This window comes from Equus caballus, chromosome 8, assembly GCF_041296265.1.
Source record: "Equus caballus isolate H_3958 breed thoroughbred chromosome 8, TB-T2T, whole genome shotgun sequence".
Lineage (NCBI taxonomy): Eukaryota > Metazoa > Chordata > Mammalia > Perissodactyla > Equidae > Equus > Equus caballus.
The window spans coordinates 21,993,059-22,016,024 of record NC_091691.1 but is presented as its reverse complement, the minus strand read 5'-3'; positions in this window follow the sequence as shown (position 1 = coordinate 22,016,024).

Here is a 22,966-nt window from a genome sequence, read left to right as displayed (position 1 = left end):
ATTAAATTAACTACTAATTAAGTATTAAAAGTGGCAATGGTTTTCAAATGGTGTTCCTCAGCACCCTAAGTGTTCCTTTGAGCTTCCTTCAGAGCAGGGCTATACAGGAGGTGGGACACAAATGCTCAGAATTGTGAGATGTTTAAAGAAAGTCTTCTGGTACTAAAATTCATTTGAAAGTGCGCTTATCCTGGCTGTGAATCCCACGTTTGTCACTGATTAGCTGTGTGACCTTAGGTAAGTTAATTAGCCTCTCTGAATTGGTTTATTTTCCTCCTCTTCTTTCTTCTTGATCATCACCATCAACACCATTACCCAAACATTGACTGTGATCATCAGTTTAGATATAGCCCACCATTGATTCCCCACACCAGCCCTGGTAGATGTTTTTACCCCTGCTTTACAGGTAAGGAAATTGGGACCTAGGAAGATTATGTTACATTCCAAGGCCACCCAATAGGCCAGAGCGCTGGGCTTTAAAGCCAGATCAGTCTGACTTAAAAGCTTGTGGTTTTAACTGCTAATAGAGTGGCTGTCAGGGTAAATGAAGATATATGGATATTGCTTAGGTCTGTACCTGGCATTTAATAAATTGTAGAGATTACCAAATTCATCTTGGTTACATCATTGGGTATTTGCCATCCTAGAATGTGACCAAGCCTTTGGGGACATTTGAATAGCACAGAGAAATTTTATGTATTCCAGAAGAGGTATAGCCAATTCTTATTTCATTTACTTTTCTCTCCCAGGGACAGTCAAGGTGTCAATAGTACAATCTTCTAGGGCAAGGAGAGAAAAAGGAGTGCATAACCTCGCTGGGATGTCCAGGTGGGTGTCTGCATCTCTAAGGCTGTTGAGAAGAGAAATGGGGCAGTGGTGGAATTGCCTTCAAAGATGGCGGGTTGATCATTAAGGAGATGCCAAAGTGGGTGTGTAAGGGATCCACCCAATAGGGAGGTGTTCATGGAGAACCCACTGTGTGCTCAGCACAGTGTTAAGCCCACTGGGAAGGAAGGAGCTGGAGGGGAGCAAAGCTGTGGAGTTGTGGGTCCATTTGCTTGTTCGAAGGGACACCACGTGACGTCCTTCTGTAGCGATGAGCACGGTTGGCGCCTCTGGGCTCTGGGCAGCTTTGTTTGCACCTAAAAGACATTGCTGGTAAATGAACTTCTGAACGTCTGATTTTCATGGCCTCAAGGAACATCGAGCAGCGCAGGGGACAAGACCATCATGTGGAAACAGAATTGCCCATACCTTCAAGAGGAGGGCGGGAGTCAGGAAGTCTCACAGTTTAGTTTGTTTCCTTTCATGTCTTGTTTCTTTCATTGGACTGGAGTCCAGTGAGCAACAATGTAGCTACGAAAATAAACAAAAAACTCTATTACAGCTTTGATTTTCACTATCATTTATTGGGGTTGAGGGTACGTGATACAGAGAATTAAAATAAACAGCAATTAGATGAGGCTTCTGGGAAACAATTTCCTTTAATTTTATGGCAAAACACCCCCCAAATAAACCCAAACCACAAAGAAACAACCAAACTCTTAATCTCTTAAACCGCAGCCCGCTTTGACCGGGATGTGTGCAAAGACGACATCGAGATTTTATTTTAAGTTTATTTAAAAATGGACCTGGCAGAATGTCTGCCACACTAGGTGTTTAAGAAGCGTGCTGTGTAGGTGCTTAATCATTACTCGTTCCAATAATAATAGTTAAAGTTGGTAGCTTTACTCTCTGTCAGCTGCTGTGTGGTGCACTGTTCATTCATTCCACAGATATTTATTTATTGAGCACCGACTACATCCGGGCCCTGTGCTCCTGGCTGGTGGTCTTTCTTGTCCTTCAGTCAGCACCTTGGGAGAGGGGGTTAGGTAGGGTGGTCAACTTGTTCTGGTTTACCTGGGACTTCGCCAGATGCTTTTAGCACTGAAAGTTCCACGTCCCTGGAACCCTGTCATTCCCCAGTGAACCAGGACACTTCGACGAGGATGGGATGTTTGGCTGAGATGAAGGAAAGAGGCCCGAGAGGGGTGGTTCTAAGCTCACAGGAGACAGGGAATCAGGGGGCTGCTCCCCGTGCCCCGTCAAGTCCCCAGGCGGTCATTAAATGGTCCAGGACCCCGGCGCCTGGCCTCTGCTATTTTCTTTCAGGCCCAATCATGACTGTGGTGCTGTGACATATCCTTCAATTTCCCGCGTGTTCACAGCCTCCAGCTGTAGATTACAAATGAGGTGGTTATACCTGGAGCTTAGCGTCTGGAGGAGAACATAACAAGAATCCAGGTACATTAAGCAGAAATATATGTAAAGTAGTCATTCTAAATTAGGTGCTGTGTCTCCACAGTGGGCTGCCTGGGGATTTTAAAAATCCATCGTTTCCATTTCTTTTATGATGGTCTGTATTTTTCTTTATTACGCTTCCTTCCTCCCTCCCTCTTTGGTTGAGAACATGAATCTCTTACTATAACACAGAACCTGGCACATAGTGGGTGCTCAAGAAATAGTGTTGAATGAGAAAGTGAATGAAACAATTCTGTAGGCAAGCAAATGCTTAGAATGCTTTCTTAGAATGCTTAGCTTAGAATGCTTTCTCAAGTTCAGAATGAACTCCTATCAAGAACCATATTTGGGAGAATTCAGATCTGTTTTTGGCTGGCCAGACCCTCCGACCACCTGGTGAGATCTGTAAACACCTAACGTCTGAGTCACCCTGGATACTTGTTAAAAATGCACACACGGTTCTTGGGCTCCAGGCTGGACCCATTGAATCAGAAGCTGGGCGGGGTGGGAATTTGCATTTCTAAGAAGCTCCAGGAGTGTTTCTTAAGTTTTGAAACCCAAATTGACCTATATAAACAAACATAGTGTGTTCACTTTGATCATTTGCGTTGCAATCTTGGGCCTCCCCCCCTCCTCCATTAAAAGTTCTTTTTCTTTAAAGCCTTGAGAAAAAAAAAGAAAAAAGGAGCACATCTCTTTGGGGACAATTCTCAGTTGAAAAGAACTGAGAAGTGGGTGAAATGATAGCAATGCAGTATAGTTTTCTCATTATTCCTCTCTTCTTGGAGTGAGTTCCATTACTTGACATAAATAGATTTCTTTTTGGTGTAAGATAATGAAAATCTACTCAAGCACCTTAGAAATGAGTGGCCTCTTTTATACTAATAATAAAGCCTTCCTCCTGGTTTCAATGAGCAAGAATTTTCCTCACTGGACCTCAGGTTATTGAGAAGTGACCAATGACAGTTATCCGAGGCACTCGGCTGACCAGTGCAAACAAGATAAGCCACACTGATTGCTGGGGCAAATGGCACATTTGTCAGATTTTTGCTGCAAGGTCTCTTTTCCCATTTTCTGCACATCTTAGCTCTTAGATTAATTTCAGTCCTGTCCCCTAAAAACTGTAGTTAATTAGAGTTTGAGGACACACACGCACACACACAAATCAGCCCAGATTGCCATTTTCTATTCTTAATTATTCTTAATGGAGATTTATTAGAAATGCTGATTTTGGGTGAATTGATGCATTGCAGATCAGTATTCTTTGATGAAACAGGAAATCGCCCCTTTGTAGGTCAAAAATGGTTGAATGGCGGCAATTTCTGGTCGTTCAACCTAATAGAAACCACATAACTTATCCAGATGTCTACTTTAAAATTATTTTAAATGTATAAAATATTCAGACATATAAAAAGGTGTAAAGAATAATATAACAGATACCCATGGACTCACCATCCAGTTTAAGGGATAAACTCCAAAACCAATAAAATCCAAAAAAACAATTGGAGTCTGCTCCCCAGTCGCCTGTCTCTCATCCCCTAGAGGTCACTGACATCCTGAATTGGTCGCTTATAATTCCCGAACATGCGGTTATATTTTTCTCTCTTATGTATGCATCCCAAAACAAAACATATTGTATGTTTTGCACTTTATTTTATTTAAATGATAACAAGTACACGCATCCTTCTGGAACTAGCTTTCCTTACTCAACATCCTGGTTGAGATTCATTCACGTTGATCGGTGTAGCTCTAATTTCACATTATTTTCAAAACCCAAGTAGCTGAAAGGATTTGCAGGAAAATTAACAGTGCGCAGAAAAGAAAGCACATTTCATTTCTACAATCTTTTCCCCAGCCTTCAACTCAAACTTGTTTCAGTCTGTATTTTTGGAAAAATACTTATATTGAGAAAGATTCCACAAGATTAGCAGAAAAAGATGCAGCCTAACAATAAACAATGGAGTCGTGTCACCATCTTGAGAATCACGCTTTTGCAGGAGTGAAAGAATTTCCTGGTACGAAGTCAGGAAAGAATCCCGCCAGCTGGCAGTGCCCAGCACATGGGAGATGTTCAATAAATATTTGTTGTTGGGGCCAGCCCGATGGCACAGCGGTTAAGTGCGCACGTTCCACTTCAGCAGCCTGGGGTTCGCTGGTTTGGACCCCGGGTGCGGACATGGCACCGCTTGGCACGCATGCTGTCCCATATATAAAGTAGAGGAAGATGGGCACGGATGTTAGCTCAGGGCCAGTCTTCCTCAGCAAAAAGAGGAGGATTGGCAGCAGTTAGCTCAGGGTTAATCTTCCTAAAAAAAAAAAGATAAGTAAATAAATAAATATTTGTTGCATGAACAAATTAAAGGGGAGAGGCACCCAATTTGAAAGAACTCAAGTGATGGCAGAGGGTAGCTCTGAGGTAGGAGGTGTGGATAAGAAATAAGAGAAGAATTGAATTAGCAAAGCAGGACAGCTGGGTTCAGTTGCTGAGTTCTGGGTTCAATTCCCGGCATTTATTAGGTGACCGTGGGCCAGGTGCCTAACCTCTCAGTTTCCTCATCTGTAATATGGGATAACGAGAGCAATCTCATGGGGTTAATATGAGGATTAAGGGAGATTGGTACGTGGAGTGTTTGGCACAAGTGCTTCCCCCTAGTAAGTGCTCAGATTCTGTCCCAGTGTGCGTATCCATTCGGGGCCCAGATGGCTGGACAGGGCACACACAGTGTCCCAGGTGTTTCAGACGCCTGAGGGCGGCCATCATTCAGGAGGGCGCATGTGCCTGGAATCTGATGGCGTCCTCACAGTGGCGCATCTTGAGGCAGCGCCTTAAATGTCAAAGAAAACGATTCAGAACATGATCCACGAGGTGAGGAGCTGGAGCCCATAGGGAGATGTGAGAGGCCCCAAAGGTTATGAGGAAGGACTCAGGGAGCCAGAGCCGAGGTTTGCAGGAACCAGACAAATTCAGCCTGCGCCGCCGTAAATACCAGAATGCCAAGGGAGAGCAGGAAGGGCAAAGCTTGTTTTCGTTCAGGGTCTAGGTCTCTGTGTCTGCAGGGCTTAAGGGAGAGCTGCATTTGCATATTGCAGGATAAGAGGCTCTTGACTGAGTTGTTTGCAAGAAAATATAAAAGTCCGATCGTGTTATTCTCAGGTATGAGACTTCCTGCTTCTGCCTTTCTTGGGTGGTAAAGAGAGCCTTTAAATTCCTTCAGGGCTGACTCTGAAGTTTGCCTCATCTGCCACTCACATTGATTGGAATTGATGGCGTGATGGGTGAAGATTTAGGGCCACCCTCAGGCTCTATAAGGAAAAGTGCTGTGGTTGATTAGCAATGTCTGCCATGGGTAAGGAAATGGCAAAGAAAGGAATGCGTGCTGCATATCCGCCATCCACGGATCTGTTTAAGGTTAGAGCAGGTCCATTTTTGCTTCCATACCTTGCTCACCTTTCTTTTTTTTCTCTAAAACTACTTCCCTTGTCTTCTCTGCTGATCCAAATCCTCTTCCTTCCTCTCCATCCAACTTAAGTTTCAGCACTTCCAGGAAGCTTTCTCTGATAAATCTAATCCACACTGATTTCTCCTTACTCACATCCTTAGTGTTTGTACTATTTAATAAGTATTTATATTACTGTTGTCTCTCCCTCTCTCCCAATTTGCTGCCTTAGGGCCTTTCAACTGGCTGGTCCCTCTACCTGGAGCATCCTTTCCCAAATCTTCGTATGACTAGCTCCTTCTCATCATTAAGGTCTCAACTTAAATGTCACTCCTTTCCTGACCACTCCATGAATATTAACCCCCAAGTCCCTCTCTATCTGTCATAACACGCTGTTTTATTCTCATCCAGGCACTTACTGCTGCTTGACATTTTCTTGTTGATTTATTTGTGTGTTTGCTTATCATCTTCTTTCCTGCTCCCTCCTCAATTGAATGTAAGCACTAAGAGCAGAAACCCTGACTTTTTTTTTTGATTATTATATTCCCAGTATCTAAAACAGTCCCCAGCACTTAGAACATATTCAAATGGTAGTTGAATTGATGAAGGTCTTATGACATAGCTTGCATTGTTTCAAGTCAATTTGTACATTGTTATTAAACTTGTCTTGGCTGTAGATTTTTCCCTTCCCAATGACACTGTGAGCTCACAGCGGGCAGAGACCAGTCATAGACCCCTGGGCGCCCCCCTAGCAGCTGTCAACGATTAAACATCCTTGAACTACCGAATGAAGAAAGGTATGTACAGTGGGCTTCCATTTGTGTGGGTTCAGGTACCGGTTTGCCTGCTTTAACAGTGGCTTTAGGAGCACATAAATTCATTTCTCACTCATGTAATAGTCTCTAGATATAGAGGATGGACACTCTGCCATCCTCACTTGTCACTTCTGTCTCTGGGTTCAGGGCAATGGCTCTAGTCCTGACGCTCCAGCTAGCAGCACACTCATACTTTTAAGGGCACCAATGTGGAAGGGCAAACCTCACTTCCACTTGCATCCCATTGGCTACACCAGGTCACATGCCCACATCTAGCCTCGGTGAGACTGGGAAATGTAGTCTCTAGCTAGACAGCCATGTCTCCAGCTGAAACGCTGGAGTATTATTAAATAGGCAATAATTATCAATCTCTACCCACAACATTTCAATTTGACAAAAATCTATTGATCATCTTGCCTGCATGAAGCATGGGAACAGGTGCTGTGATGTGTACAGATAAACACTGGGCTTGTTCCCTGCCTGATAGGAGTGTACAACCCAGTGGACAAGACAGGCAAGTAAATCTAGTACTTGGAGCCTTTCCCAGGGTAAGGGTTGGTTAAATGAATAACAACAAACACCAGTTATTGAGGATTTACTACGCACTTTGCCTTCTTGGTCCCATTTAATCCTCATAACAGCCTACGAAGTTGTCCCGTTTTCCAGAGGAAGCTCAGAGGAGTGTTCCAGGATATTCTGGATTTACGGATGGTGTAATCAATTGAGAGTTTTGACAAAGGCACAGTCATGTAACTGCTACCTCAATCAAGAGAGAGTACTGCTCCCTCCCCAGATTCCCTCATGCCGCCCCTTTGTGGTCAAACTCTCCCCCACCCTCAGCTCCTGCCAACTGCTGATCTCTTCTTCATCCCTATGGTTTGCCTTCTCCTGAATGCCATACAATTGGAATAATGCACTATATATACGTATACACACACACACGTGTGCACAGTGAGAGGCACGCATGCTATTGTGTGTATCAGTAGTTCACTCCTTTTTATTGCTCAGTAGTATTCCATGGTGTGGACGTACCACAGTTTCTTTGTCCGTTCTCCAGTTGAGGGACATTTTGGTTGTTTCCATTTCTGACAATTATGAAGAAAGCCTTATAAACCATCGTGTCCAGGTTTTTGTGTGAATGTGGCTTCGTTTCGTTTGGACAGATACCTAGATGTGGGCTAGCTGGTTTGAATGGTAAGTATATGGTTAGCTTTATAAGAGATTGCCAAACTGTTTTCCAGGGTGCGCCATTTTGTGTCTCCCCTCCGTTGCTATCCTTGCCAGCCCTCGGCATTGTCATTTTGTCATTGTCGCTTTTAGTGACTCTAATAGGTGTGTAGTACTGCGATCAATTTAAATAGCATTTTGGCCCTGCTTTTAAACATGAATTTCTCCTTCAGGCAAATTTATTCTACCTAATTTTGCACCAGCTTAGACTCTCACTGTCAAATTGAGCCTGTCCTCCTCTGCTATCTACACGGGAAACAGGAGAGGGGGAATTTTTTCCTCATCATTGTGCTTGGCTAATGCAACTCTTCACTTTTCTAAGGAAGAAGCACCATGAAAAATAAATTTATTCTAGCCCAGAGCTTGAGAAAGATCCGCCTTCAATTAGCCAGCAGTGTATGTTGACCTATTCAAACTAAACAGTCATAACTCAGATTGCATTAAGTTAAAAACATATTTAAATCCATGTTTGGATTATTAAAGAAAATGGAATATATCAAGAACTCCATGCATATGTAACATTCTCATTTTCTTAAAGGACAAATGTGGAGCAGGAAAGACATTTTTTCTTCCCGAGGAACTATGTCTATAATATACAGCCACGATTCTCAGCTGGGGGATGAGGGGGAGAGGGTCAAGGCTACCAGAATTACAGGGCGAGGGGCTCATTGTGTGTGTATACACCCTCCTTTCCCAGGATTTGGACTGTTCCATGGGGGAGCATGTGCCTCCTCCTTCGGTTGAGAATTATTGCCGTTGTCCATTGCTGAGGGGAGTGGGTCACGTCTCTTGGCCATGTTGGGGCAGGAAAACCCTGAAGACCCTTCTCTAATAGTGTAATTCAGCACAGGGATGGCAAAGAGAGCAACAGGACAATAGTACGTGTGACTCCCCCACAGCAACTTCAGTCGATTGGCAATGGCTGCCTGCAGAGCTGCACCGAGAAAGGTAGGTCTTTTCAGGCTTAGAGGGAAAGAGGGCAGTAGTCGATTGGTGATGTCTGCCGTGGGCATAAGCCAGGTGATTTGCAGATCTGTACAATGTATTTGCTCTCCTTGAAAGAAGAATCTTCTGAAGATGTTTGATCTCATCCTTTACACAGAATTTCTGGTTCTGCTTGACGTTAGTAGGGCTTCATCTTGGAATCGGTTTCCCAGGGCTGGAGATAAATTTATAATGCTCCATCCTTGTGGTTCGGAGCAGGAGGTGATTTTGTTCCCCAGGGGTCATTTGGCAATGTCAGCTTTGGTTGTCATAACTAGAAGAGTGCTACAGGCTCTGGTGGGTACAGGGCTGCTAGTAAATATCCTACAATGCACGAGACATTCCCCACAACAAAGAATCATCTCCCCAAATGTCAGCAGTGCAGAGGTTGAGAAACCTGCTCCCTCTGCCTTCTTGTATCCAGTACTCCTTGTACTGGTGGGCGTTTTCTGTTTCTATGGCTGGAGCAGGCTGGTTTGCAGTAAAGTAAGCCCATCCTTTTGGGGATTAAACTCGTGATCTGGTCTTCAGCAACATTTTGTAGGGACTAAGGGATGACTTTGTGGGACAAAGGAATTTTCTAAGAAAAGACGGTCAGACCAAGGTGAGAAGATATGCGGCTCTTGGGATCCCTGAGGACTTAAAATCTGTTCTCCTTTGTGGACACAGAGTAGGCACGTGGGCAAAAATAAGGCTCTGGGTACACTGAGCCCTTTCAGAGAAGATGGCGTGATTTAACAATCTTCAGGCTCAAGCCTTTGGTTATATTTGGCTGTGAAGCAAATAACCTAGGCATGGACCGTTGCCACCACTGCCTGTTTAACTTCCCCAGTTTCCTCAAACCTGCCTCTACTCTGCCCTTCTCCGGTCCACATGGCAGCCGTGTGAGCACATGACCTTCCCCACCCCCAGCCCTACTTAAAACCTTTATGTGACTTCCCATTGCCTTTAGAGTAAAGTTCCAATATTTAATAACATGAGAGATGGTGTATAAAGATGGTAAGAATATAGTGGCTAGAAGCCTGGCCTTGAATCTCAGCTCTGCAACTCTCTTGCTGTGTGACTTTGGGCAACATATTTAACCTCTCTGTGCCTCAGTTTTTTCATATATAGCATGGAGATGCTTGTGCCCCATCCATAATCTCTCGCTCCTTATCAGCTCAGTGCACACTGGCCCAGCTTCTGATTGCCGGTTCCTTTATTTCTTTCCTCGAGGCCTTTCTTTGGACACCCACCCTCATTGTCCCACCCCTGCTGCAGTCTAGTGCTGGGGAATTAATGCTGCCTGAGAGCAGCCTTCAAGAATCGACTCTGGGGCGTTGGTGTATATACCCCAGCTCCTCACCCCTCTGACAGGATAACTGACACACGTGCTCTGTACCGACTCCTAGATTTCCCCAGCAGGATTAAGCTCTGGTGGATGGTTTAACAGTGGGCCCTTGACTGAATGCCTTCTTTTTCCTGTCTCCCTTCCCCATTTCTCTACCAGTGTCTCCCGGCATCACCTCCAAATAAATATCTCAGAGTCGGGTTCTGGAGGACCCCAGCCCCTGACCCTTCCTGCTTCTAGAGCACTGTTTATTCCCTAATAATAGCATTGCACTCTACATCATAGCTCGTCCAGTTGAGCTCTCCCACTAGATTGAAAAACCCCGTGAGGGCAGGGACCATGTGTGTCTTGTTCCTATCTGTCTTGTTTACCATTGCAGCTCCAGCTTGTAGCAGACATTCAGTAAAGATTTGTGGACTGAATGAATAACTGACAGCCTCTTTGGGAACAGCTGGTCTGCATGCAAGAATGGTGTGCAATAAATTAGGGCGGTTGACGGATACACTGTGACATCGGGTGGGATGTTACAACAGGGGAGATGGGAGCAGCTGCTCAACCTAAGTTCTTACGTTTCATCAAGGCTTGTCTGTCTTGTCAGGCTGACAGACCCATGGCAGACGCTGCTCCAGAACCTCGTGTAAACAGCAGCCTGGACCTCTATGTAGCTTGAATTGAGTGCTACCCTCGTGCCAGTGGAAGCGGGAATGTTTTGGTGTCCTATCTGCTGAATCAGACCACTGGCTTGTTTTTCCTTGTTTATTCATCAGGTTTCCTTTCGTGTGTCGCCTGCTTTCTGCCCCCAAGCAGCTCCTCTCTGAACCTGCAGCTTTCCCCCTCTCTCTTCTCCTCATTGCGCCCAGAGGCTCTTTGAAGAGAAGAAACGTGGGAATGACTGACCCCACAACACATCTCGGCTCATTCTGCTCTCAGGTTGTTTCTGGAATCTCTTTGCAGTAGCAGAGAAACAGACTGAAGTTCAAGGTTGACAACCATCTCCCTGATTGGAAGGGAGCCCCATAGCTGTGTGTGTGTGTCTTTGGAGATTTCTGGAGGAATCGATCAAATCCTTCAAAGTTCAATGTCAGACTCAAAGGTTTCACGTGAGCTAGTTAATCCAGGTCTCTGAACATCACGATGAGTGACATGGAGTCGACACATCTTAGGATAGCAGATGGTGACAGGGAGGTGATATCTTCCATATGTTGATGGCTAGACAATTTCTTTGTTTTATATATAAATATTAGTGGCTATCACTGAATTGAACAGAATTTTCCTCTTAGTTGTGATGAAGATCTATGACACCAAGCGACAGTAAACAATAGCTCTTGTGTCAGTTAGCTATTGCTGTGTAACAAACAACCTCAAAATCTCGGTGGCATGCAACAAACACTTAGTTCTTGCCCACAAGCTTGCAGGTTGGCCAGAGTGGCTCTCTTCCATGTGTCTCTTATCCTCCTCCAGGGACTAGCAGGCCAGCCAAGGCACGTTATTTTCTTGGAATTGGTAGAATTTCAAGAGGGCAAACCCAACTGTGCAGCACATTCTAAGCCTATGTTTGTGTCATTTCTGCACATATCACACTGGCCAAATCAAGTCACGTGGCCAACCCCAACGTCAAGGGGCTGGGAAGTGCGCTGCTTTGTGGGAGGCACTGCAAAGTTACGTGGGAAAGGACATGGATCCAGGAAAGGGTGAAGAGTTGGGGCAATGGTTTAATCTATCACAGTGTGTAGAGCTGGGGCTATGGGGTCAGACAGACGTGGATTTAAGCCCCTGCTCCACCATGGACTGATTGTGACTAATGAGCAAACAAATTTGCCTCTTTGAGCTTGGGTTTCTCACCCATCTGAAAAATGGGTATAGTAAGGTATCCATACCTGGGCGTTATTATGAGGATTAAATGAAATGATACACATGAGCCTTCTATCAGAGCTCCTGGCATGTGGCAAATGCTCAGTAAATGGTAGCTGGAAACAAAAATTCTGAGTAGTAGAATAAACTCCTCCTGGGGTGTGGATATGAGCTAGACATCTACTCTTGACGTTAGCCGCTGTGAAAATTACTGCTTCATTGCTCCTCCTGGAACTTCTGTGGCCTGAAGGAGTCTGTGAATCTCCAAATCTGCCTCGCTTGGTCACAATGGATGATCTCGACAGAGCTGACCCTTGGAGCAGGAAGAGTGCGAAGCTTTAAATCGATCAGCAGGAAAACAAACAACGGTCGTCGCTCGGGATGGCAATATTTCAGGGAAACGAACAGATGGAAGGCCAGCTTGTGACTCTCCTAGACTCCAAGGATATATTAGAAAACATTAATGCATTTGTTCAAGTTAAATATTTTAAACCTGTTGGCCTAACAATTGTAAGCAAAATCGTATCCTTTTATTAAAAAGTTGAAGGAGCCTGCTGTGCTTATGTAGCTTTTGCAGTATCAATGAACAATAAGATAATGAATTTTTTTTCTGATGATGGTCAACCTTATTTAGATGTTCCAACTCGTTGGCAAGAGCTGCTAATCTTGGAATACACTCTCATGGAACCCGCCATAGTGACGGTAATTGCATTCAAGATGTGGCCGCATTAGATGCTGTAATCCCGGGTTACATACCACTCAGTGAGATGAAGACGAGAAGGCAGCCGGGACGTGCAGCTTTTAATGCTTTTTATCCAAGAGCTTAGATCTCCAATTTTCACACAGTTCCAAGTTCCATTAACAAAAGGAAAAAAAAAAAAAAAAGCTCTTGTTAAGTGGAATTGAAATGGATTTTTAAAAATAGTGAATCTCCCTTTCTCCAAACTCTTTTGAGATGAAATCCATCAGTCCTGTGATGATTGATGAATGGACTTTATGAACGTGCTATAGAATGTCAGGGCTGGAAGGGGACAGAGAAACCTACCCCCGCCCCCCCGACCTCATTTACAGATGAGGAAGCTCCCCGCCCTGGGAGTGGGTTTGAGGCTGATTGAGAGAACTTTGCTCATTAGGCTTGGATTTCACTGGCAGGCTCTCCTACTTCCTCTCATGTCTCACGCAGAGAAGACGTGAAAACTGGTCACTGGGATCATCTCTTTTGGAAGCGAATGTGTGGCTCCTCAGAGGTGGTGTCCCGATCATATTCTGGGACTAAATGTGCAGAGACCGAAAAAGAAATTCTCACACAGGAATAAAGAATCCAGGCTATGAAAAGGCCGTGTAAGTCAGTGGTTTAAGAGAGTTGAAAATATGACTTTTGGCTTCTCCACCTTGTAAGGAATGCTGTGGAATACTCCACTAGTTGTCTAAACTCCATATCCATTCTCCACTACTTGAGCAGTAATAGACCCCTATATTGTTTCAGCATCAATACACCCAACTGAAAAATTATATTCCCCAACTTCACTTGCGGACAGGAGTGGCGAGTGAAACGTAAGTGGAAATGTTGGGTGGTGCTTCTGGGAAAATTCTTTAAAGGGGGCTGAGCCATTTTTGGGATCAGAGCCTTTTGGCCAGTTCCCTCTCTTCAGTTCTTCCTGCCTGGAATGTGGATGTTATGAGTGGGGCTCCAGCAGCCATTTTGTGACCATGAAGCAAGCTTGAAGATGAAAGCCACATGCTAAAGGTGGCAGAGAAGAAACATAGAAGCAGCCTGGGTTGTTGGTGACTTTGTAGGGCTAGCAACAAAACCCTGGACTCTCAACCCTTGGACTCATTTTACCCAAGAGATAAAGAACCCAGGCCTTGTTTGAGCCCTAATTATTTTTTGTATCTGTTAATATGCAGCTAATTCTAACCTCAACTGATCTAAAGGTATCAATTAAATAATAAATAAATCTAAAATAAATAAAAAATAAAACAAACAAATAAATTTAACAGTTATCACTTAAATAATAAATAAATGTCAAGGAAGAACACTTATTAGACGCCAAGAGAGGAACCAGGAGAGTCAACGAGGAGGAGAGGGAGACAGAGAAGGGGAAATAATGACAACTTTACAATTTGCTGAACTCTTCTGTATAGCTAATCTCTCATCTGACAACCCTGATGTATCTATCTATCTATCCATCTATCTATGTATCTATCTACCATCTATCTATTTCCATCTTATCTATTACCTGTCATTTCTCTGTCTATCTTGCTTTTCCCATTTTATAGATGAGGAAACTGAGGCTCAGAGATGTTAAGCGGTTGTTTAAAGTCACCAACCGTGTCATTGTTGGCCCAGGGCCCAGCACCGTGCCTGGCACATAGCGGGAAAGCAATATATGTTTTGATGAATCAATTCATCTTCCGCTTTCAAGGGACACTCTTTCCATGACCTCGTCGTACCACCTTCCTGACTTCTTAGAAAAGTGATGGGAAGGTGGGAGAAAGGTAAGGAGCTTTTATGAAGGTGAGTGGTAAGAAGAGGCCTCATTCAGCTTCCTCTTGTGTTTGCATGTCTTCACCCTTCCTCTCGTAGCAACCCTTTGATTTCTTCCTGGGAATGCTTCAGGTGACATTGGCCCCGTCATTGGCTCAGAAGTGGGAACTCAGTTCAAGAATGATCAATCAGAGGTTAGCATTCTCCTGGATACAGTGCTTGGTTCAGGGATGGACGTGTGATAAACCTCAGAGCTACTGAGATGCGATGACTCTTGAAATACATCTTCATTACGAAAACTAGTAAATCAACACCAAATATAAATAATAGTAAAGGGAACCCCCACATACCCATCGCCCAGATTCAACAATTATACAAGTTTGGCCACGCTTGTTTCACCTTTCCCCCTATTTCTCTATTTTTGCTGAGGTTTCTTGAAGCAAACCCAGATATTGGCCATTTTACCCCTCAGAATTTTAGTTGGCATCTCTGAGATATAAAGGCATCTTCTTAGATGACGGTTGCAGTGAGATTTTTTGCTGACACTAATGAGAGAGCTACAGGTGTTCCTTTCCCACGCACTTGAACTTAAAGGATGGAACTCTGAAAATATTGGAAGCACTCCGTAGAGTCAAAGAATAAGTAGCAAAGCCAGAGTCTGAGACTTAGAAAGAAAAGAGTCCCAATGGTATGGTTTGGTTCCTAGATCAAACCTTGCCTGAAGACCACATCAGTATATTAAATGAAACAACAAATTCTATGTTTTTCTTAAGCCAGTTGGAGTAGGGTTTTCTGTTGTTTACAGCCAAAAAAAAAGTCTTCATCGATTTGGAAACCAATAACCTTTCTTCTGGGGTGATGGTTTCTTTTCCTACAATGCTTTGTCTTGAAGCCAGACCTTGGCCCAATAGTCCAATAAATGAAAACACATAGTTACCTAAGGTAGACCTGCTGAGAAGCAGGAAAACCAAACTACCCACTCTTCTCCTTTCAATTCATCTTCTGAGGGGGAAACCTCGATGTGGGTTGCCTTTCCAATGCAAGTAAGACCGCCTTGAGGGTAGGGTGCTGGGTGTGGATTTCCCTTCCATTCCAGAAGCAGGATTTTCCTTCTACGCTGCTAACACAAGGTTAGAAGAGGCAAATCGCGGGAGCAGAGGAATCTAGCACAGCCTCCTTCCGTTCCCGAGCCCAGCCGCTAGATCTGTGGGGAGAAGTTGGCAGATCCCAGCTTTTAATTTCTCTTGCGGGTTTTCATAGCTTCTTAAACTCCCTTTTAAGCTTCTATTTTTTTCCCTCAATTTGCCCTCATGGCAGGAGCAATACGAAACTGATGATGATGGCTGGGCGTTATGAATGCCCTGAATTTTTATGCAAAAATGTTTCTGTGCATATTCATACATCCATTCTGTCTAGCAGTCATAGCTTTCATCAGGAAGCCGAAAGGTTCTGAGACCCATAAAAGCGTAAGACCCAATGCCTTCCCGGGAGCTATTAACTATTAGGCTGTTCCCAGTATTTAACCTTAAGAGAACTCACCAGCCACCTTAAGTGGAGAAGGAGACCCCACCAAAATCCTAGGTATTGATTAGTTGCACTAACGGAGTGGAGAACAGTGAACGACTCAATTTATGATGCAGCTTGTAGCCCAGTTGGCTGTGGCCTTGCCCAGAGCACGGTCTTAAAAGTCGGAAGAGCTCGCTTTCAACTCTGCTGCTCACATCCTGTGTGAACGTGGATGCGAGCGTGTTGGTTCGCCTTTCCATGTGTTACGAGTTTAACTGTGGCCTGCGCCCTACTCATATATTGAAGTCCTAGCCCCCAGCACCTCAGAACGTGACCAGTTTGGAAATAGGGTCAGTGCAGGCAGAATCAGTTAAGATGAGGTCATATGGAGTAGGGTGGACCTTTATTCACTTTGACTGGTGTCCTTATAAAGAGGGGAAATTTGGACACAGACACACAGGGAGAACGCCTTGTGAACATGAAGGCAGAGGTTGGGGTGACACAGCAGAAACCACGGAGCACCAAAGATGACCAGCAAACCACAGAAGCTAGGAGACGGGCGTGGAACAGATACACCCACAGAGCCTCAGAAGGAACCAACCCTGGCGACACTTTATCTTGGACTTCTAGCCTCCAGAACTGTGAGAAGACACATTCCTGCCGTGTAAGCCCCCAGTCTGTGGGACTTTGTTATGGTGGTCCTAGGAAACTAGTATCCTGGGTGAGCAGACACGAGATGCACGGCCGGACTGGCTGTCCAGCCGCAGGGAGCGTGCCCAGCAGACGGCCTCTGGGGCAGCCCCTTCAGGGTTGGCCTCAGCTGCAGACGGCCGCCTTGCCTGAGGTCGTGCCTTTCCCTGGTAAGCTGCAACGAGCATCTGAGCAGGGAGGGTTGTCAAGGCCTGGCCATTTCCGCCTGGTGTGGGACAGTATTTGCTCCCAAGCTCCCTGGGGGTTGGCCGAAGCTTTTCAGGGCCAGCATCCCAGGCTGACATCTCTCGGCTCCATCCTCCACCCGCCCTCTTCCTTTGACCAGTGCTGATCCCAGGAAACATCTCGCACACCAAACTCCATGTCAGTGCCTGCGCTTGGAGACCCCAGCTTGTGACATGGGGCTTCGGTTTTCTCATCTGCAACTCCTGGAAACCCCTGGCATGGCCCTTAGCACGTGGCAGACAGTGTCAGTCAACGCTGGTGGGAGCTGAAGCTCTGGCCATTCCCTTCCCTACGCCACTGAAGAAGGAAGCGAGAGCTGTCACGGGGCTTCCCACACCGCGGGAGGAACAAACCAGGAAATGAGGCCGGCCGTTTGTTCCAGGGCTGGTTTACTGGGCATCTGGGGCTCAGCTCACTGCATTTTACCGGCTTTTGTAGGCTGCTACAACACCCCTGGTGACAGGCTAGACTGGGGGGGGGGGGCAGCTTGTACTGCCTTGCTATGAGATCCTCTGCAATTTCCAACAAGAAAATAGTTGAACAGCGTTCCAGAGTGATCCTGGCCTGTCATTAATCCTCTGTAAGGATTCTGTGTTGGAGCTGGTTGTATTTTGAGATGCTAACTATTGCGGATGGGAAATAATGCAGTGTTTTTCACTTTAGGGGAAGAGAAGCTCTATCGTCCATTTCATTTTATGGTGCGTGTGTGTGTGTGTGTGTGTGTGTGTGTGCACGCGCGCGCGCGTATGCCCGAGAGAAATTGTGAGGAGAGAGGGGAATATGTCAATAAACACCGGTGTAAGTTTCCTTCCCTGTCTTTTTGGAGATTCGGCACCTGGTACATTAGGCAGCCAGAGAGTCAGACAGTGACTGTCATTTTATCCATCCCCCATGCATGCTAAAAAACGCCAGTCGAGTACAAAATAAACTACTCATTATGCAGCATTGGAGCTTCAGGAAATGCCCAGCTCTCTATTCCTATTAAATTTAGAGGAAATGCCTGTCTTCTAAAAGCTTAATCACCTGTGGACGCGTTTGAGTGTCTTGCTAAGAAATGGTGCATCTGGAGAGAGTTTCTTAATTCCCTTGCTCCCAGTCTCTGCTCTGCTGGGGGGCCCTCGACAGCCTCCTGGTTTCTCCTGGTCTCTGTGGTCTGTGCCACCTCTTCCCATCCCCTCCCTCCTGGTTCAGCAGCCTCCGGTGGTGGTATCATGTCATACCCATTTGGGGGAATTTCTCCTTGAAGGGTTTCTAATTAAGTCTGCTAGAAAAATGACATTTAATTACGGAGGAAGGTTTCCTTTTGGTCCCAAAGACAGCAAATATTTCAATCAAATTGGTGCAGTCTTTGTACTTTTTTTTCTCTCCCTTTTTCTTGCCTAGTGAGACATTGAAAAAAAAAATCCATAAAGAAGCTCCATATTTTGTGTGTTTCCTTGGTTCTTTGACAGGCTTCCGGTGGGCCGTGGAGCCTCAGGCTCATTTCTCAGGTTCGGGCTTCAATCAGATAAACAGGTTTCATTAAACATCCTTTTCGACTCACCATCCGCTCAGCAACAGCTCCTTTCAAATGACCTTTCGTGTTCCCTGATTGGCGGTCTTGGTTCGCGGTGGGTCCCACCGAGGCTCCTTAGGGGGGCACAAGGGGGGAGCTGGGTCTGGGGAGACAAGTAGTTTGGGTGCTTGCCTTGACTATTTTTGAGAGCTGGGCGTGATTTTGAGACCGATCTGGAGGCGGAAGGTGGCAACATTCATTTCCAAAGATCTCAAACCTCAGACTCTGAAGCTCACACACTTGGTCTTGAACCTCAGCTCTCGGTTTGCTAGAGGCTCGTGACCCTGTTGAGCCTCAGACTTCTCATCTGCTCCCTGGGCTGAATAAGTCCTCCCCCTGGGGCACGGGTAGTGGGCATGCTAGGAGTCCATGTGTGTGAATGCTCTTAGCACGGTTACCCCATGTCGCAGGTTGGGTTCCCTGGGAAACAGACTCTGAGATGGAGATTAGCAGGCAGGATGTTTATGAAGGAGACTTCTTGGGATCAACGCCAGTGGAAAGGAGGGGATGCAAGCAGGAGAGAGTGGAGGGAGAGGTTGAGCTGCAATGGGGGCCAAGCATTGCTCCCGCTGAGCCCACAGGGAGCCTGGAGATAGGATGGCCAAGATGCCCAGGCCTGTACACTCCACATCAGTCTCTGGTGTGGTCCACCCCGGGATGCCTATGACCTTGGGCAAAGTGGCTCTGCAGCGGGGGTGGTGCATCCTTCCCTAAAGGGTCATCTTGGAGGTGTGTCACTGTGTCCTCAGTAGATACTGGCTGATCTTGTTATTACCGGGTCTAGACTAGACGGAAATTTGACTTTTTGAATATTTTTCGCTTCTGTAAGACGCAGAGCACTGCCCTAGCTGGATACCACGCTACAGCCATCAGTTTAGTCATCCATTTAACAAATGTGCATTGAGCTGCTCCTGCAAGGTGCTGGCCACCGTGCTGAGGGCGCTGGGACACCTCCCCTGTCCTCACGCGTCTCACATTCAAGATGAGAGTCTTCTGTTCTGCAGGGTGAAGTCATACGGTGGGTGGACCAGGATGATTCCACGTGACAGGGAAGGAAACAAGCTTTGAAAACACATGCGCGCGCACACACACACTCCTGCATCAAGGGTTGTTGTGAGGTGTGTCAGTTGGTCCTCCAAGAAGCAGATGCTGAGATAGAGTTCGAGGTGCAAGATGTTTCCTGGGGGTTAATGCCTGTGAAAGACAAAGGGAGAGGAAGCAGGCCTGAGTGGGGAGCACCTTCGGGCCGTGATGCAGGTCTGACCAAGTCTTGGCCAACCCAAGGCGGGCTCCAGAGCAGATTGCCCCTTAGAGGAGCCCCGTGTTGGACAGAGATGGCCAGGCCCTGGTACCCCCACCAGGCTCAGTCATTGTCTGGGGGCTGCCTGGGAAGAAGGTGGCCTTGGCTCGAACGCAGTGGCAGACCCCGAAGTTCTCTTAGTTGAAGGAAATTCTTTCTTGAAGGGAAATCTGAGCAGCACGTCTCCACGGCTGCCTCACGAGGATTCAAGGAGAGTGTGTGCGCAGACAGGGGCCCAGACGGAGGAGGCGAGGCTCCTGGTTCCAGGATGTGTGGTGAGGAAGAGGAGAGTGTGAAGGGCCATGCAGCGTTAGGTGGCTCTGGTCACAGTGCTATCATCTCTTTCTTCATCTCTTGAGCGTTTATTACAGGCCGACCACCGTACTAGGCAATTTACACGCTTGATCTCCACGATGCCCCACACAACTCTCTGAATTGGAAACCTTATGATTCCCATTATACAGATGAGGAAACTGAGGCCGACAGGGGGAGGTCACTTGCCCAAGCCCTGCGGTCAATGAGTCCATGCTCCTGAACTGGGAACTCTACTCTGACTGTGGCCCTGGCTGTGATGGAGCAGAGATAAAGCCCTCGGAAAATCACCCGAGGAGAAAGACAGGATCTGAGAGTGCGGGATCGATTATCTGGGCTGATGGCAAGCGTGGCGAACGGCCTGATTTGCTGGGAGGTGGTGGGCCTTGCTGACCCCTGGGAGGCCGTAGGCCTGCGTGTCCCACTGGGGCCCTCAAAATGCTTTGCAGACGAAGTCAAGAGAAATGAGGAGAAAAAGGCACGGAGAGGTGTTGGGGACAGAACCTTAGAAAGCTGTGTGTGTGTGTGTGTGTGTGTGTGCACACGCAGCCTCTAAGAGAACTCCAATTAGAGTGTCTTTCTGCCTCCCCAGTTCAACTGAGTAGGAAAAAGTCTCTTCTGGATGCAAATGGCTGGAGATGCCCTGCACTGGGGGTGGGAATCTGCTCCGCTCTCTCCTGTCAGAGGCAGGATCTCACGGGCCGGGCAGGCCCCTGTCTCTGCCTTGGCAGCAGAGGCTAATTGCTTTGTGAATCTGTGCCTGGCAGAGTCTGGGATGGAGAACAGTATGTTGCAGTTGGGCCTGCCGGAGGAGATTAGGTGCCCAGAATTTGAGATTAACTAGGAGCTGCGGCGGAGATGGTGTGGGGAACCAGCCTGACTTCACGGACTCCTGCCCCGATCTTGCCCATTCTCCCTTAATTCTTCACGCGACATTCTCTCTCAGTTCTGACCTGCCTATCACCCACCTTGCTCAAATACTTTAAATGGTTCTCCATTGCTTATAGGATGAAATTCAAAATACTTAGTGGGGCCCACTGGGATCCAGCCCTACCCGACTTTATTACCCATCCTGAGCTGTTCCCATTCTCTAGACATGCCTTGCCCTTTACTTGACTACTTGTCACCTTTTCATAGGCTTTTCCTTCTGCCTGGAATGACTTTCCCCCCCTTCTCCACCAAACTCCTACGCATCCTTCAAAGCCCATCTCAAATTCACCTTGACTTTGACTCCTTTAGACTAGAATTTCTGCTTTTGGGCTGAATAATTCTTTGTTGTGGGGGCTGTCCTGGGCATTGTAGGATGGTGAACAGCATCCCTGACCTCTCCCCACTAGATGCCAGTCGCATCCACCCCTGCCAGTTTTGACAACTAAAAATGCCTCCAGACATCAGGCTGGGGCTCTGTCTTATGTACCTCGGTGGCCTCAGGAATTTGTATCGGCCTTGGCACATAGTAAGTGCTGCGTGAATATTTGTTGAACACGTGAAGAACAGTGACGTGAAGCTGGGGGACAGCGGCTGTCCAGAAATGTGTTTCTCCTTCAAGCCAAGGCAATTAATTTCCCGTACGGTCATAATAGTGACCACCTCATGGAGTTGTGCCGATTGAGTGACTTGAAAGATTTAAAACTCTCAGAATAGGCCCTGACACATAGTAGGTGCATAATGTATGTTAGCCACCATTGCAATTGTTATTTTTCTTACTCTTCAGAGCTCTCTTTCGGAAAGGCTGGCACTTTGAAGGTTGCAAATGGCATGGATCTTCCCCTACGGGAAGCTGGAATGGTTGAGTGGCACAGACATGTCACTATTCCCTATTTCAATCCCAGGCAGACATGACTAGTTGATCGTGTGGTACTTTTCCCTTTGAGCCATAGAGTCCTTCTCCAGTATGTGCGCACAGTAGGAAACCTCTGCTTTAATTTTCCCTGGGGATCTGCGTTAAGTACTGTTCTAAGTTCCAACGGGGCGGGTGGTACACTGGACCATGGGGTCAGTGATATGAAGAATAGTTTCCCCGGGCTCAGGGTTGAACTGCCTACTGTCCCTCCTCCCATCATTGTACCTGGGACACCGTGACCCCAAATTTCTCCCAAGTGTCGGTGCCAGGTCCTAGGGAAGCAAGAGGACAAGCTCCCTTGGGGAGCCCACCTGCTGGAGGGGGACGGAGCCCAGATCCACACCCACAGCGCCTTCAGTCAGAGCTGATCCACGTGCGGTCCGTCGCCAGCGCTGGTCCGCACACTGTTACCGGTCTGTGACGAGATAACTACAGAAATGGAGAGTGCGTTAGTTTCCTGGGGCTACCGTGAGAAATGACCACAAACTGGATGGTTTAAAGCAAAATCGATCGTCTCACGGGTCTGGAGGCCAGAAATCTGAAATCGAAGTGTTGGCAGAGCCGTGCTCCCTCTGAGACTCTGGGTAGAAACCCTTCTGTCTCTTCCAGCTTCTGGCGGTTCCCAGCAGCTCCTGGCGTTCCTCGCCGTGTAGACCCATCACTCCAGTCACTGCCTCTGTTGTCACATGATCTTCTTCCCTGTGTGGATCTTGTGTATCTCTGTGTGTCTTCTCTCTCTTCTTTTTTTTTTTTAGATCTTCCCAAAATGTATTTTTATTATTTTTTCCTCTTAGTTTTATTGAGATGTAAGTGACACACGGTACTATATAAATTTAAGGTGTGCAGCATAATGACTTGACTTACATATATTGTGAAACTTACACAATAAGCTTAGTTAGCATCCATCATCCTTTTAATGCGGTCTGTCTTGGTCTTCTGTGGTGGAGGGGGCTGCTTCAGCCTCACCCCCATGTTCTGGAATGTTCTTAGGGTGTCTTGTCCACAAATAGTCGATAGTTGTTCTTCTCGTGAGGGGGAGCAAAGTCAGGAACAACGTATGTCGCCATCTTGGTGATGTCACTCCTATTCTCCCAATGATGAC